The sequence below is a fragment of the Nomascus leucogenys genome, chromosome X (genome assembly GCF_006542625.1).
Source record: "Nomascus leucogenys isolate Asia chromosome X, Asia_NLE_v1, whole genome shotgun sequence".
Classification (NCBI taxonomy): domain Eukaryota; kingdom Metazoa; phylum Chordata; class Mammalia; order Primates; family Hylobatidae; genus Nomascus; species Nomascus leucogenys.
In genome coordinates this window covers 20,036,326-20,052,095 of record NC_044406.1, presented here as the reverse complement: position 1 = coordinate 20,052,095, position 15,770 = coordinate 20,036,326, and the positions used below count along the sequence as shown (strand labels likewise).

Below are 15,770 nucleotides of genomic sequence, written 5' to 3'. Positions count from 1 at the left end.
TTAGCTCTCTTAGGAACCCCAGACTTTAAGGGTATAGTTTTTTTTTTTTTACAAAGAAGATAATCATATAAGTGATTTTACTCAGTAACTGGATCTCTATCTTATTTCCTAATGTCCAAGTGTCTATATCTTGATAGCCAAGAGAGCTGCCAAGAGAGCTATCAAGATGGTAGCTCTCTGTTTAACCTGACTACCAGACATTAATTCACTGTTTCACGTTAGAACACCACAAGGATAACTTTTTATCTTTGCTGCATCCCATCTCCTATCACCATACATTTTGGACACCACCATGCCTCAAAAATATGGTTAGATTCTGTTTCATGTCCTACAGCTGAGTCTGCTTCTAAGCATCTCTTTTGCTACAGTGAGCCTGTCCAGCATATAGATCCAAGTAATCACTGCTTTGGTTTGTTCCATTTCCCCCTGGGTCTGTATCCTTACTAAAAAGCATTTTAATTCAGCAAGGAGAACTCATGGCAAAGACTTCAAGAATAACTTTTATTTTGGTGAGGCTGCAGTATATTATTTCTGTTCCACTTGAAATTCCTGAAGCCTAGAACAGCCAAATAAAATAATTCAAAAGTTTTAACAGGATACCTAGCAAAATGCCTGGCATGAAATAGTTGCTTAATAAATTTCTAGTGAATGAAAAGCGGAGACTCACACAGGACTGGATCATACAAATAATAATGGTTATTATGATTATGATAATAGTACAAACATTTATATGTCATTTGCCATATACCACATACTAAGAGTTTCATAAGTATTAAATTGTTTACTCCTGATAATTCAGAGAAATATACTATCATTATCCTCATTTTAACTGATGAGGAAACTTAGGTTATATAACTTGCCCAAGGACATATACCTGGTAAGTACATAGTATCAGGATTCAAACCCAGGCACTCACACTTACTTCTGTCATAATTCTTGATGACTTCAATATTCACCCTCTGAGAGCCTGGCCTTTCAGTTTCTTGAGGTTCTCTCTCACACTCATTCCTGTGGTCATATGCTTAGTCTCACCAGCAAAGGCTGTAATCCCTTCAAATATCCAGCTTACCAACTACCACCTTTTGTATTTCTAGCACACTACCTGCAGTACTTCAAGTCCAACAATTCTTCCTCCTTTAATCTATTAATACCTGTCATACCACTTGTCAGTATCTGTCAGTCACTTTCTGTCCCTGCAACTTCTCTCCTTGCCCAGCTAAATTTTATGATTATTAAAATCACTCAATGTGCTTTAAAAAATTCTGTTAGGAGAATTCTAATTCTGTTCTTAAGGAAAATGTATCAATCTTACGGCTTTTTATTGTGAACACTGATACAGTTCAGTCTGTTTTGCTAAGCTCTTTTAAAATCTGAAGATTAACTAGACATGATAAAATTATTAATGAGCCAAAAATGTAGTATTTATTTAATGGCTTCCTTTCAAGGTATGCAAACAACTTTGTAAATGATCACCTAATATTCCAAATTCTCCAACAGTATATCTCTGCTCTTTTACACAGAGGGAATTTGAGTGAGATGATCTGAGGCAGGATAGGTAGTCAAGGAAGTAAACATGCCCTCACATGGCGACCATACAGTTAACACAGTAAGCCCCAGCACTCACACTGTAGTCCAGCTCATTCAAACACAGCTATCTACCGTAGGGAATTTCCCCTGCAGGGAGCACATGCATTTTGATTACACCTGTCCTCAGACTGACACTTTGCTCATTATAATAGCAAACAACACACCCCTGGATAGACATTTAAGACGCTAATGAGACATGCAATGTATGAACAAGCATGTGCAGCCACTGTGCATGTGCACCCAGAGGACAACCAAGAATATGCTTACTAGCAACACCTCTTCCCACTCCTTTATGAATAATTATGTAAGACTCTCATAAAGGGAGTCTCCCTAGTGCCAGTCTTGGTCTCATCCTTAGGAGCAGCTCGCCCTGAATCCTCTCTCATGGTGTACTGTCTATTCTGCACCTAACTTTCATAATATTCTTTGTCCATTGCAATAAATTGCTCTATACTATATCTCCTTTGCTGTGTGTCTCTTGTTTAAATTCTTTTAAGCTATGAAGAACCGATGTCTCACAACAGCCATCTATAGATCCAGGTCAATATTCTGCCCATCGAAAGTAGGGTAAGGGTTTGAGGGAAGGTCTCCTTTTGTTATGTCTATTCCCACCACTTTGCATAATCAGTCCTCCAGATTTTCAATGTTATGAAGGCTGTATTTTCAAAATATCTACAATTTATTTCTTTAGGATCTGGTTTTAGAAATAAACTCTACTTCAGCATGGGCACTGAAACAAGCAATTAACAGCTCTAGCACTGTTTTTACATGTCATCAAAAAATCTTTTGAAAAGTGAAAATCCAATAAATAAGCAGTTGTTTCACTTGCTCTATATGTTATATATATTAAAAAGCTAGTTAGACATTTTTTGAAAATTGGTTGTTTGGAGTCAAACATATGTGCACAAAAACAACAAGAAGAAACATACTTCACACACAGAATATGAAATACATAATTGTATTCATTATATTTTGTGTCATCTCTGAAATTCTAATGGAGCTAGTCATTGAAGCATGTAATTAAGCTCTTGATATGTCTGGTTGTATAATTAGCCATAGAAACAACTATGCAGAAGATTTTTAACACTGACTTTTCCGGGGGTGACTTTTTTTTAACAGAATTATACTGTATATTACTAATACACAATTGAAGGAAAATATACTAAATTAGAAAAAAAAACGAAAGAAAAAGCTTTACTGAAATTTACTTTTGGAGAACATCAAGGTTTTGCTTTTATTAGTTATAAAACTATAGATTCAGCAATGCAAATAAAAATAAGTATTTTAAAAAGTAAAGTATATTATCGATTTAGGTAGAACAAATAAGGTTGCTTATAAGTATTGATTTTTAATTGTGCTGAAATACTGAAGTCGACTTAATAAAGCAGTTAAACCAATAACATAAGGTAACATTCTTGTATAAATAGCAGTCCATGGCAGATTGAAAAGTAGACCATGGCTTAAATTATTTCTAATTCCAAATATACAGATCATCGACTACAGCTTGAAAATATGTTTGCTACTGCATATATACAGCAACATTTTAATTTCACAGGACAGCAAAGTTCAAATGGAAAGATAACTTTATGATTCAATGTTTTAGTGCTGTTGGTAAAAAACCAAGTGAAACAAAACACCAAAGGCAAGAGTACTATAAGCATTATAGACTTAAATCAAATATATACTATTATTAATACATGCAAAGTATTTTTATACTCATATGACTTTTTAAGGCTTTAATACAAGTGGATTGGTTTAATAAAATTAAATACATCCGACCCATTCCTGTGTAAATGTACATAAATAAAACATAAATCTCTGAAAAGTAATCTGGAAAAGTTTAAGACATGTCTTTACATAGTAATACTTATATTGGTTTTTGAAGTTGTAAAGTCAAGATTACTAATTCATGATAAGAATAGTAACAGCAAAGAATATAATCTAGAAAACGAGGATTAGAGCCCATTTAAATATTTTTGCTGACCACTTCTTAATTTTTTATTCCTTTAAGTATAAAGCATGTATTAATTGCAGAGTTCATTTGGCACCCTATCATAAGCCTTGTGATACCACTGTGCTAGTGCCTCATAATATAACCATTATTTTATTTGGCTTTTAATATCTGTTGCACATCTAGAGTTTTTTAATTATATCTCCATAGAGACAGGAATTTTTTGCTGTATTTCTTCCTGTATTCTAATAAATGTGGTAAAGGTAAAAGATAAATATTTTTATAGAGGCACACAGAAAAAAGATAAATTTTTTTGGACTTTGTCTGAATTTTATTATGATACTGATGGAAAGTAGGTTTTTAAGAATTATGGACTATATTCAGCTGCAATTAAGCAAATGGAACACAAAATACAATTTTAAGAATATAGACAATGATGAAGTTCTGTATAATGACATATCCTAATTACTGTATTTTAATACAAAATTGCTATGCTTTAATGCTAGTGTACAAAATTGCTTGAAAATAAACTATTTTTTTTACCTCAGATAATAAAGCATTTTAGGTGATATCACAAATGCTACAATTCCCTTTGGCAGAGTTAACTGCTCACTCTACTGGGCTCCCTAAGCTTTTTCCTAGTGCCTTTAGCATATATACAATACTTATTATGCTGTATTGTGACATTAGGGAGATCTCAAATTACTGGGTTGCTCATTGGATCCTATTCCCTCTGACCTACTCAAGGGCATGCCTTGAGCAATCCTCCCTTCTTTCTCCTGCATCATCAACTTTTCTCTTTCTACTCAGTCATTCCCATTAGCATATAAACATGCTGTAATTTCTCCAATAGTTTTTAAAAAAATAACTCTCCTCACCCCACAAACCTCTACCCAGCTACCACCTTATTTTTTGTTCCTCTTTACAGAAAACCTTGTAGAAAGCTTCTTTATATTTGTAGCCCCCAATTCTTCTCCTCCTCTCTTGAATCTTCTCCGATTAAGCTCGTGTCCCCACTATTCCACCAAAACTGCTATTGTCAAGGTTTTTAGGGCCTCCATGTTGCTAAATCCATTAGACAATTCTTAGAGTCCTTGACTTTTCTGATGTATCTGTAGCATTAGCACCGAGTACTACTCCTTCCTTGAAACACTTTCCTTACCCGGCACCCTAGGACTCTGTCTTCTGATTTTCGTCTCTTCTTATCATAAATTCACATGCATCCTTCAGAGCTAAGCAAAAATGTCATTTCCTCAGGGATACAATCCTTGGCCTCTCATTTTAGGTCAGGATTCTCTGTGTTTGTCTCATTTCCTCTCAAAGTTCTTCTTTGTAGCATGACAATTATAGTCACATAAGTATTTATTAATTTAGTTACTTGAATTATGTCACCCTTCTAGACTGTAAACTTCATGGGAGAAGACAGACTTTTCTACTGTTTACTGTGGTATCTCCCACACTTAGCGCAGTACCTTAAACACAGTAACCGCTCAATATTTAACTCATTGCTTGTTAAGAAAGTAAATAGGGGACTTTCCTCAGACACTAGACCAAAAAGGATCCAAGCTATATCATTAGTTTCTATTTTCATAGTTTCTTTCCCTTTCCTTCCTTCTAATTTTCCATTTCCTTCTTTTCCTCCCTCTTCCTTCCAAGGCAAGTATGTTGCCCTCACCAATACTCTTCATTTTTCTGACAAATTGAGCTTTACAGAACTGTTTGGCAATCAAGTCAGAATTAGTTCTGTCTCTTGATTTCTTATCTACATACATTCCCATGTTGTCTGTTGAAACACCACTGAATTGCTGCCTTTTTTCATTTGTATCGCTTTTAAAAACTCTCTAAAAGCATGCTAAAGTCATTAAGTTTCAGGGTAATAAACAGCACCTGAGAAGCAATCTTCTCTTACAGTTGTCAAAGGTTTAAAAAAATTTTCAAAGACATTTCTCCGTAAGTCTGACATGCCCTTTAATGTTCACAAAAAAGCTTTCTCTAGAGTCTCAGAAAAAGTATACACATATACACATCTGTTCTGAATATTTTAGCCAATATTTTGATGAAAATGAGTATAGTAAGTACAGTTAAGCTATATGCTTGCCACATACACCCATCAAAAACCCCACATACCAGACAGAAAAATTACTTTCAGATGGCTGACTGAATTTCTAGGAAAACATCCTGGGGTTATTTAAGGTAGGGAATCACACATTTAAAGAGGAAGTAAAACTGAATTAAATGGAAAGTCAGTAATTTTTAAAGGATAATGGTAACATATCTGGATCCAGTAAAATAAGTAAGAATGAGCGATCTGATCTTTATAGCCATATTTTAAAAATTTCATTTTTGGATAAAAGAGGCTGAAGAAATTGGTTTGTAAACATTTCAATGTGAGGATTATTTAAGGATTACCTTTAATGACTTATAAATAATACAAATCAAATATAAACTTTGTATTGATTAATTTAAAATCTTTTCAGTTTCATTGATGCAGAACAAAACCAGTTAAAATCTCATTTCCAAAATAAACAACCCCATAAAAAAAGTGGGCAAAGGACATGAACAGAAACTGTTCAAAAGAAGACATACATACTGCCAACAATCATATGGAAAAAAGCTCAACATCACTAATCATTAGGGAAATGCAAATCAAAACCACAATGAGACATCATCTCACACCTGTCAGAATAGCTATTACTAAAAAGTAAAAAAAAAAAAAAAGGAAAAACAGATGTTGGTGAGGTTGTGGGAAAAAAAGGAACTCTTATACACTGTTGGTGGAGTATAAATTGGTTCAGCCATTGTGGAAGACAGTGTGGCAATTCCTCAAAGACCTAAAGACAGAAATACTATTTGACCCAGCAATCCTATTACTGGGTATATACCCACAGGAATAGAAGTCATTCTATTATAAAGACATATGCATGTGTGTGTTCATTGCAGTACTATTCACAATAGCAAAGACATGGAACCAACATAAATGTCCATCAATGATAGACTAGATAAAGAAAATGTGGCACATATAAACCATGGAATACTATGTGATCATATAAAAGAACAAGATCATGTTGTTTGCAGGGACATGGATGGAGCTGGAAGCCTTTATCCTCAGCAAACTAACACAGAAACAGAAAACCAAATATTGCATGTTCTCACTTATAAGTGGGAGCTAAACGATGAGAACACATGGATACACAGAGGGGAACAACATACACTGGGGCCTTTTGGAGGGTGGAAGGTGGGAGGAGGGAGAGGATCAAGAAAAACAACTAACGGGTACTAGTCTAAACATCTGAGTGATAAAATAATCTGTACAACTAACCCCATGACACAGGTTTACCTATGTAACAATCCCACACTTGTACCCCTAAACTTAAAAGTTAAAAAAATCATTTCCAAGAATAAGCTCCATTGTGGTTGTGTATTTTCCTACTGCTTTCTAAAAATGATATATACTTTAAATGGGGAATAACATGAAAGAATTGCTAAAGGAGAAAATACTGAACTGCGTCAAAAAATTATGTGGCACTTTTAACACTTAATTCCAAGGCTAATTATATTTTGAACCAAATTACCTTTTGTAAGTATTCCACCACAAGAGGGAACAAGCTATACATACACATTGGAGTTTGGAAATGTGTTGAAATAGTTGAAATAGTTGAAATGTTGTCTCTGTTCATAGAGACAATTTCTCTACATTAGAGGGGTATGGGAGGAATGAGAAAGGATTTAGATGATTTAAATACTGTTTAAGTGGCAAAAGAGTTCTGGGTCCTCTGAAGGCTCTGGTTGGTATAAAATGAGCTAGGCTAAAATACTTGTCTCTTTGCTGTGCTCAGCACTGATATAAATGTGAACAAGAAAGATGACACAGGCATGTAAATATTGGTTAAAAGCATGCAGTTCTCAAGTTAAAGAACTGCAAATTAAAGCAGTCTAGTTTTAAAAATTTTAGTAAAGCAGTGTGTCTTGCAAATCCTATCAGCATATGGAAGACAGTCACTCTTTCTCATGAAAAGTAAAAAAAGATAATAAGGTAACTAGTTGAACATTCTTATTTGAAAATAAATGACATCTTGTAATAACTTTACAATTCCTTTCACCTATTTTTCTGAGACCATTACTTGTTAGTGAAGCCAGCAAGAAAGGTAGAGATGAAAAACTTAAGACAGACCAAAGTTTTTTTTTTGTAATGCAAACATCACTTTTATTGACAATGTAGGGCCATAATGGACACGTTCACAGAACAAAAATAAGACAATTTGAAGACAATGGAGTGTAAAAGTACAGCACACAGGTTAATACTCTTCACCCTCATTCTCTCCCTGATTTCACAGATAATCTGATTTCACAGATATTCAGTGAAAAAAAACTGTAAAGAAGTTTCAGGGTAATAAACAGTTGGAGTCAGTCCATGAATACAGACTTTTAAGTTCCTATCCCAGACCTCTTTTCACTACATCAAATTGCCTCAGTGATGTATCATTCAAGACCATTATATTACACAAAAATCCAATTAATTTTTCTTCAAAAATTTAATGGCATGTATCATTACTGTTTTTTTTGTTTGTTTAAGTGTCCTCACAGCCAGTTTGCAACTCTTGCAAAATACTAAGGCTATGTGAAGAACTAATGGAGGATTAGAGCATAAACTGTGGATGCAACTTTTTGTTTGTGGTCCAATACTTTAACAATGATGGCAAATAAATTGGTATGACATGATGTGTTGCTTATAAAACAATGCTAAGTTGTCATATGTACATTTTTAAATGGCTGTATACTGTTTTAATTATTTGCTCTAATGTCTCCAGTCATTATTTTTTGCTCTAATGTCTCCAGACATTATTTGCTCTAATGTCTCCAGTGTGTAATTTTTACTTATCCCTTTTTGAACACTGAATATTACACCTGACATTTTCTATCCCCAAGGATCTATTTCTTCCATGACTTCTGGCAAATTGTTTTGCAGTGATAGTAGTAATTCCACAAGGGGCTTGAAGTATAGAACACCATGTAATGATCTTTCTAGATAGTTTTTCTTACTTTAGTTTGAACTTTCATCATAAATAAGATTTACTCTAGAAAGTAGTTTACATATGGCTTTTCTACAAGAAAAGAATGAAGAATGAAGATGACATTCAATAATCCAACTGCTAGACAGGCTTAAATATTGAGAACAGAGGTTGTTCTATATGCTTATCTGTAAGTCAGCTGTTTGGAACTTAAGACACAAAGAAATCGTATCATTGGTAGTTGGGTCTTTAAGAAGAGCTGCAAAAGTCTTTTACAATATTTTCCAAAATACATTCCATAAAACATTAGTTCCATTGGGAAGCTGGTTAAGTATTACGTGACCAAAAAAGGGATTTAATATACAAACACATTTGGGAAACAGTAAATTAACCCAAATTCAACAAAACTTTCAAAGACGTAGTATGTGAATGTGAATTTATTAATCTCCAAGAGGGGCCTAAAATATGTAAAACTTCCCAATCTTATTTAACCATATAACCTCTTTCTTCTATAGGCTATCTTTCCGAACTAGTGATCTGAAGAACGTATTTAGGAAATTGCTGAATTACTTAAGTCATATTGTGATCTGAAAGCTAACATGAATAGCCCTATTTAAACTTTACCTAGCTACCATTTATTATAGTTTTTTTTTTCTCATGGGGGAAAATGTATTCAGATTTCGACTAGGGATAAACATATTGTCTCCTGCTCCAGGGGATGTCATGATTAGATTATCTATTGTAGAACAGGCTAGGTAATCCCTGACGCTCACAACCTTAAATGAATACTTCTGCGCTCACAACCTTAAATGAATACTTCTGTCCAGAGAATATATTAACTGTGAATAAATGTTGGTATATCTTTCAAGGGCAGTAACTTCCCAGGTTCTTTCAATTAAAAAAATATAAGGCAATCACCTCTGTGCCATACAAGGTCTCTGACTTTGATTTTCTAGTATCTGCTTCTGTATTCAATTTATTTGTAAATTGATTCTTAAGTTAGCCAGGGTTTCTCAGACATTTCAGGCCAGATCACTCTCGTTGGGTGCTGTCCTGAGCACTGCAGGATGTTTAGTAGCATCTTTGGTCTCTACCCATTAGATGCCAGTAGCAACTTTCCACCACAAATGTGACAACAAAATTGTCCCTGGAAATTACCAAATGTCCCCTGGGGGACAATACTGAACCCAGAGAATCACTGAGTGAGACTGTTTCTCTTCTTGGCTTTCCCATTCTGTTTATAAGGGAACACTATTTCATCTAGTTCATATCTTTTCGATTAATTCATCTGAAGAGGTTCCCCCCCATAGTTGCATCAGCTATGTTGATTTGGCTTGCTAATCCTTCTATTTTATCTACATATGAATACCATCGAACTTTATTAAAAGTGATTTTTCTTTCTTTTTCTTAAATTATACTTTAAGTTCTGGGATACATGTGCAGAATGCGCAGGTTACATAGGTATGCACGTGCCATGGTGATTTGCTGCACCCATCAACCCGTCATCTACATTAGGTATTTCTCCTAATGCTATCCTTCCCCTAGTCCTCCACCCCCCGAAAGGCCCCGGTGTGTGATGTTCCCCTCCCTGTGTCCATGTATTTTCATTGTTCAACTCCCACTTATGAGTGAGAACCTGCGGTGTTTGGTTTTCTGTTCCTGTGTTAGTTTGCTGAGAATGATGGTTTCCAGCTTTATCCATGTCCCTGCAAAGGACATAAACTCATTCTTTTTTTTTTTTTTTTTTTTTTTTAGACGGAGTCTCACTCTGTTGCCCAGGCTGGAGTGCAATGGTCTCGGCTCACTGCAATCTCTGCTTCCCAGGTTGAAGCGATTCTCCTGTCTCAGTCTCCCAAGTAACTGGGATTACAGGCACATCCTGCCACACCTGGCTAATTTTTTGTATTTTTAGTAGAGACAGGGTTTCACCATGTTGCCCAGGCTGGTCTCGAACTCCTGAGCTCAAGAAATCCACCCGCCTCTGCCTCCCAAAGTGCTGTGATTACAGGCGTGAGCCCCTGTGCCCAGCAAACTCATCCTTTTTTATGGTTGCATAGTATTCCATGGTACGTATGTGCCACATTTTCTTTTCTTTTTTTTTTTTTTAATTATACTTTAGGTTTTAGGGTACATGTGCACAATGTGCAGGTTTGTTACATATGTATCCATGTGCCATGTTGATTTCCTGCACCCATTAACTCGTCATTTAGCATTAGGTATATCTCCTAATGCTGTCCCTCCCCCCTCCTCCCACCCCACAACAGTCCCTGGAATGTGATGTTCCCCTTCCTGTGTCCATGAGTTCTCATTGTTCAATTCTCACCTATGAGTGAGAACATGCGGTGTTTGGTTTTTTCTCCTTGCGATAGTTTACTGAGAATGATGTTTTCCAGTTTCATCCATGTCCCTACAAAGGACATGAACTCATCATTTTTTATGTGTGACACATTTTCTTTATCCAGTCTATCATAGATGGGCATTTGGGTTGGTTCCAAGTCTTTGCTATTGGGCATAGTGCTGCAATAAACATGTGTGCATATGTCTTTATAACAGAATGATTTATTATCCTTTGGGTATATACCCAGTAATGGGATTGCTGGGTCAAATGCTATTTCTGGTTCTAGATCCTTGAGGAATTGCCACACTGTCTTCCACAATGGTTGAACTAATTTACACGCCCACCAACAGTGTAAAAGTGTTCCTATTTCTCCACATCCTCTCCAGCATCTGTTGTTTCCTGACTTTTTAATGATCGTCATTCTAACTGGTGTGAGATGGTATCTCACTGTGGTTTTGATTTGCATTTCTCTAACGACCAGTGATGATGAGCTTTTTTTAAATATATTTGTCAGCCACATAAATGTCTTCTTTTGAGAAATGTCTGTTCATATCCTTTGCCCACTTTTTGATGGGGTTGTTTGTTTTCTTGTAAATTTGTTTAAGTCCCTTGTAGATTCTGGATATTAGCCCTTTGTCAGATGGATAGATTGCAAAAATTTTCTCCCATTCTGTAGGTTGCCTGTTCACTCTGATGATAGTTTCTTTTCCTGTCAGAAGCTCTTTAGTTCAATTAGATCCCATTTGTCTATTTTGGCTTTTGTTGCCATTGCTTTTGTTGTTTTAGTCATGAGGTCTTTGCCCGTGCCTAGGTCCTGAATGGTATTGCCTAGGTTTTCTTCTAGGGTTTTTATGGTTTTAGGTCTTACGTTTAAGTGTTTAATCCATCTTGAGTTAATTTTTCTATAAGGTGTAAGGAAGGGGTCCAGTTTCAGTTTTCTGCATATGGCTAGCCAGTTTTCACAGCACCATTTATTAAATAGGAAATCCCTTCCCCATTGCTTGTTTTTGTCAGGCATGTCAAAGATCACATGGTGTAGATGTGTGGCATTACTTCTGAGGACTCTATTCTGTTCCACTGGTCTATATATCTGTTTTCATACCAGTACATGCTGTTTTGGTTACTGCAACCTTGTAGTATAGTTTGAAGTCAGGTAGTGTGATGCCTCCAGCTTTGTTCTTTTTGCTTAGGATTGTCCTGGGTATATGGGCTCTTTTTTGGTTCCATATGAAATCTAAAGTAGTTTTTTTCTAATTCTGTGAAGAAAGTCAATGGTAGCTTGATGGGGACAGCATTTAATCTATAAATTACTTTGGGCAGTATGGCCATTTTCATGATATTGATTCTTCCTATCCATGAGCATGGAATGTTTTTCCATTTGTTTGTGTCCTCTTTGATTTCCTTGAGCAGTGGTTGGTAGTTCTCCTTGAAGAGGTCCTTCACATCCCTTGTAAGTTGGATTCCTAGGTATTTTATTCTCTTAGTAGCAATTGTGAATGGGAGCCCATTCATGATTTGGCTCTCTATTATGGGTGTATAGGAATGCTTGTGATTTTTGCACATTGATTTTGTATCCTGAGACTTTGCTGAAGTTGCTTCTCAGCTTAAGGAGATTTTGGGCTGAGACGATGGGGTTTTCTAAATATACAATCATGTCATCTGCAAACAGGGACAAATTGACTTCTTCTCTTCCTATTTGAATACCCATTATTTCTTTCTCTTGCCTGATGGCCCTGGCCAGAACTTCCAATACTATGCTGAATAGGAGTGGTGAGAGAGGGCATCCTTGTCTTATGTCAGTTTTCAAAAGGAATGCTTCCAGCTTTTGCCCATTCAGTATGATATTGGCTGTGGGTTTGTCATAAATAGCTCTTATTATTTTGAGATACGTTCCATCAATATCTATTTTATTGAGAGTTTTTAGCATGAAGGGGTGCTGAATTTTATTGAAGGCCTTTTCTGCATCTATTGAGAAAATCATGAGGTTTTTGTCATTGGTTCTGTTTCTGTGATGGATTACGTTTATTGGTTTGTGTATGTTGAACCAGCCTTGCATCCCAGGGATGAAGCTGACTTGATCGTGGTGGATAAGCTTTTAGATGTGCTGCTGGATTTGGTTTGCCAGTATTTTATTGAGGATTTTCACATCGATGTTCACCAGGGATACTGGCCTGAAATTTTCTTTTTTTGTTGTGTCTCTGCCAGGTTTTGGTATCAGGATGATGCTGGCCTCATGAAATGAGTTAGGGAAGAGTCCCTCTTTTTCTATTGTATGAGATAGTTTCAGAAGGAATGGTACCAGCTCCTCTTTGTACCTCAGGTAGAATTTGGCTATGAATCCGTCTGGTCCTGGGCTTTTTTTGGTTGGTAGGCTATTAACTACTGCCTCAATTTCAGAACTTGTTATTGGTCTATTTAGGGAGTCAGCTTCTTCCTTGTTTAGTCTTGGGAGGGTGTCACGTCTCCAGGAATTTATCCGTTTCTTCTAGATTTTCTAGTTTAATTGTGCAGATGTGTTTATAGTATTCTCTGATGGTAGTTTGTATTTCTGTGGGATCAGTGGTGATCTCTCCTTCATCATTTTTTATTGTGTCTATTTGATTCTTCTCTCTTTTTTCCTTATTAGTCTGGCTAGTGGTTTATTTTGTTAATCTTTTCAAAAAACCACCTCTTGGATTCACTGATTCTTTGAAGGGTTTTTCGTGTCTCTCCTTCAGATCTGCTCAGATCTCAGTTATTTCTTGCCTTCTGCTAGCTTTTGAATGTGTTTGCTCTTGCTTCACTAGTTCTTTCAATTGTCATGTTAGGGTGTCGATTTTAGATCTTTCCCACTTTCTCCTGTTGGCATTTAGTGCTATAAAATTCCCTCTACACACTGCTTTAAATGTGTCCCAGAGATTCTGGTACATTGTGTGTTTGTTCTCATTGGTTTCAAAGAACTTATTTATTTCTGCCTTAATTTCATTATTTACCCAGTAGTCATTCAGGAGCATGTTGTTCAGTTTCCATGTTGTTGTGCAGTTTTGAGTGAGTTTCTTAATCCTGAGTTCTAATTTGATTGTACTGTGGTCTGAGAGACTGTTTGTTATAATTTCTATTCTCTTGCATTTGCTGAGGAGTGTTTTACTTCCAATTATGTGGTCAATTTTAGAATAAGTGTGATGTGGTGCTGAGAAGAAAGTACATTCTGTTGATTTGGGGTGGAGAGTTCTGTAGATGTCTATTAGGTCTGCTTGGTCCAGAGCTGAGTTCAAGTCCTGAATACCCTTGTTAATTTTCTGTCTCATTGATCTGTCTAATATTGACAGTGCGGTGTTAAAGGCTCCCACTATTATTGTGTGGGAGTCCAAGTCTCTTTGTAGATCTCTTAAGAATTTGCTTTATGAATCTGGGTGCTCCTGTACTGGGTGCATATATATTTAGGATAGTTAGCTCTTCTTGTTGCATTGATCCCTTTACCATTGTGCAATACCCTTGTCTTTTTTGATCTTTGTTGGTTTAAAGTCTGTTTTATCAGAGACTAGGATTGCAACTCCTGCTTTTTTTTTCTTGCTTTCCATTTGCTTGGTAAATATTCCTCCATCCCTTTATTTTGAGCCCATGTGTGTCTCTGCACGTGAGATGGGTCTCCTGAGTATAGTACACCGACGGGTCTTGACTCTTTATCCAATTTGCCAGTCTGTGTCTTTTAATTGGAGCATTTAGTCTGTTTACATTTAAGGTTAATATTGTTATGTGAGAATTTGATTCTGTCATTATGATGCTAGCTGGTTATTTTGCCCATTAGTTGGTGCAGTTTCTTCATAGTGTTGATGGTCTTTACAATTTGGTATGTTATTGCAGTGGCTGGTGCCAGTTTTTCCTTTCCATATTTAGTGTTTCCTTCAGGAGCTCTTGTAAGGCAGGCCTGGTAGTGACAAAATCTCTCAGCATTTGCTTGTCTGTAAAGGATTTTATTTCTCCTTAGCTTATGAATCTTAGTTTGGCTGAATATGAAATTCTGGGTTGAAAATTCTTTTCTTTAAGAATGTTGAATGTTGGCCCCCACTCTCTTCTGGCTTGTAGGGTTTCTGCAGATAGATCTGCTGTTAGTCTGACTGGCTTCCCTTTGTGGGTAACCTGACCTTTCTCTCTGGCTGCCCTTAACCTTTTTTTCCTTCATTTCAAACTTGGTAAATCTGATGATTATGTGTACTGGCGTTGCTTTTCTCGAGGAGTATCTTTGTGGTTTTCTCCGTATTTCCTGAATTTGAATTTGGCCTGTCTTGGTAGGTTGGGGAAGTTCTCCTGGATAATATCCTGAAGGGTGTTTTCCAACTTGGTTCCATTCTCCCAGTCACTTTCAGGTACACCAAACAAGACCAAATGTAGGTTTGGTCTTTTCACATAGTCTCATATTTCTTGGAGCCTTTGTTCATTCTTTTTCATTCTCTTGTCTCTAATCTTGTCTTCATGCTTTATTTCATTAAGTTGATCTTCAATCTCTGATATCCTTTCTTCTGCTTGATTGATTCGGCTACTGATACTTGTGTATGCTTCACAAAGTTCTCATGTTGTGCTTTTCAGCTGCATCAGGTCATTTATGTTCTTTTCTAAATTGGTTATTCTAGTTAGCGATTCCTCTAACCTTTTTTCTAGGTTCTTAGCTTCCTTGCATTGCGTTAGAACATGCTCCTTTAGCTCAGGAGTTTGTTATTATCCATCTTCTGAAGCTTACTTATGTCAACTTGTCAAACTCATTCTCCATCCAGTTTTGTTCCCTTGCTGGCGAGGAGTTGTGATCCTCTGGAAGAAAAGAGGCATTCTGGTTTTTGGAATTTTCAGCCTTTTGTGCTGGTTTTTCCTCATCTTCGTAGATTTATCTACTTTGATCTTTGATGTTGGT

General features: G+C 36.2%; 1 protein-coding gene across 5 annotated transcripts in view; it reads right to left on the bottom strand.

The window, feature by feature from the left end:
- Positions 1–15,770, bottom strand: part of CNKSR2 (connector enhancer of kinase suppressor of Ras 2) — a 277,648-nt gene that overhangs the window by 94,900 nt on the left and 166,978 nt on the right. The window lies entirely within an intron of this gene.